Source organism: Pinus tabuliformis, chromosome J (assembly GCF_031772625.1).
Source record: "Pinus tabuliformis cultivar Carrire ecotype Pingquan chromosome J, CPIR1, whole genome shotgun sequence".
Classification (NCBI taxonomy): domain Eukaryota; kingdom Viridiplantae; phylum Streptophyta; class Pinopsida; order Pinales; family Pinaceae; genus Pinus; species Pinus tabuliformis.
In genome coordinates, this window is record NC_142295.1 from 1,151,707,521 (window position 1) to 1,151,709,816 (window position 2,296).

The 2,296-nt window shown below is 36.5% G+C and overlaps 1 pseudogene; it reads right to left on the reverse strand.

The window, feature by feature from the left end:
• Positions 1-930: 930 nt before the first annotated feature.
• On the reverse strand, positions 931-1,909 carry LOC149231165 (uncharacterized; annotated as a pseudogene).
• Between the last annotated feature and the right edge of the window lie 387 nt (positions 1,910-2,296).

Consider the following 2,296-nt stretch of genomic DNA (forward strand, 5'->3'; position numbering starts at 1 on the left):
TGAAATATTTGAAATATTGGAGCCTAAACAATAAAGGTGAGCAAGCTCTATAGACAACAGGTTCTATAGAAAATAATTTATTTTGATTTTTAAAATATATTTATAAAAAATCTAAATAAATAAGTTTAGAATATTTAATGTTTTAGTATGTATTTTTATTAAATAATTTTAAATAAAAATAAGAGAGATTTTAAAGAAAAAAAAGAATTTAGTTTTTCTTAATAAATTATAGTTTTGAAATGGTTTATACTAATTAATAATTTCCAAATGAATAATTAAAAAAATACACAAAAAGCATAAAGAAAAGTGTATATATCTAAATGTTTAAGATGTATATATTCAAATTTATTCTTAATTGAAAATTTTCTATTCGAATTTTTATCATATGAAATTCGAACTTGGTAATTATGATATCTAACCATAATTCACATAATAAACAACATTTTTTTTAAAGTTCTATAAAAGTAAGTTACATCATGATCATTTCCAAGAATAACATTCAATGAATGACTTACATCTAAGAATATTTTAACAACACACCTAGTAACTTAACATATAAAAGTACCTTAACAACACACTCACCATCTATTTAAAAATACATAAACAACAAATAACATCAACTAAATCATAATAAAAAATTACATCATCCAAATTATAATAAAAAATGAGTCTAATGTAATGAAAAAGAATTTCAAATGTAACTAACTAAATCTGAATTTATCACTAGATTGATAAAAGACAGCAGATACATGGAGTTTTATATTTAAAGTAGAGAATTAACATTGAATACATAAAAGAGTCAACAGAGAAGGCAAAGATCAAGTTTTTCAAAAGTTAGGTTAATAAGTTTGGTCTCACAAAATTTATGGTCCAATCTCAATCAAAACTATATATATCTAAAAGTTGATTAAGAAAGGTTGTGTGGTCCAATCTCAACGAGGACTATATATACCTAAAAGCTGATTAAGACCTGATTTCCTCCATTGAAACAAGAAAAAGGAAAATGATAAACACATAGTATTGACACAGAGCAGTTTGCTAAACAAATAAATTTAAACCAAATTCTAAATCCGAGTTCACCTATCTGCATATTGCAGTGCATATGGAGAATGCGTTTAGAAACTCTTGTTCTTCCTGGAACAGACATTCACTATAATTCTGGTAGTTGCTGCGTGCACTATACCCGTTACTCTTGCTTGCGCCGCCCGTGATTCCATCGGGCGATCTTATATTTTATCATGGCAAGAAGCTTGAGCATTAGAATTTGACCATAAATCTGCTAGTGCCCGCATTGCCTGAACCTGCATTTCAAGCGCCACGATGTAGTCCGCCGCTTCTTTTAGGAAAACAGGCGTGTCCAGTCGGCCGCTCCCCGGCACAAGCGCCCTCAGAGTCTCCATTCGAGAATCCACGGTGCCCGTAGCTTCTTCATTGCAATTATCACATGACCATATGCCTGTCGTCCCCATCAGCCCGTATTCCTCTCCGGGCAGTTGTTTGCAGGCATTATCGCAAGCGGCCGCCGTTTCGCAGGGTCTGCCCTTGCCAGACACAGATCTCCTTGTTCCCCTTGGATTTCGTCTGGATTTAACTCTTCGACGTTGGCAGCGCGATTTGTTAAACCTAAAATGGTATTTGCCGAGAATGGCCCGGCGCCACGCGGTTCGACTCCTCGCCGTCATGGCCAGCGACAGATCTGCGGCCAATTTCACTCCTCGAATTCGAGCGGAGAGCCTGCTCGAGCGTTGATGGATTTTTCTACGGCGTAGCAGCGAGAGGAGCCGGCTCAAGTATTTCTGTTGGAAATCGGCCCTCCATGGTGCCCATTTCCCACCTACAGAACGCCGCTCCATATGATAAGCAGCTCAGCAAATTTCCAAACTAAATTTCTGATGTTCCCTAAGAGAGGGAGACAGAGAGCTGCACAGACATGTGCTCAGCTTCACCTGGGCTTTAAAGGGAAAAGACTATGCATATGCATCTGAATGTGGGGAGCGGGCGGGGCCCGCCCCGTCCAAATTATTTCTCTTAGCCGTACGCTGTTGCCGTCAGAATCACATGGGAAGTCGTCTCCGTCGTCGCTATGTCCTTGCATGAACTCTAAGCGTCATTCACCATAGGAACTCTTGAAAGGCGGTTGTACAGCTATTATAAATTTGGGAACTTTTGGTTGCAGCTGGGGGAAATAATTTTAGGTTAGATTGTGTTAAGTTGTAAATTTGTGTGGAAAATGATGGGAATCTTTTTTTTTCTTTTAATAGATTTTGTAAAATTTGATAATTTTTTTGGGAAATTT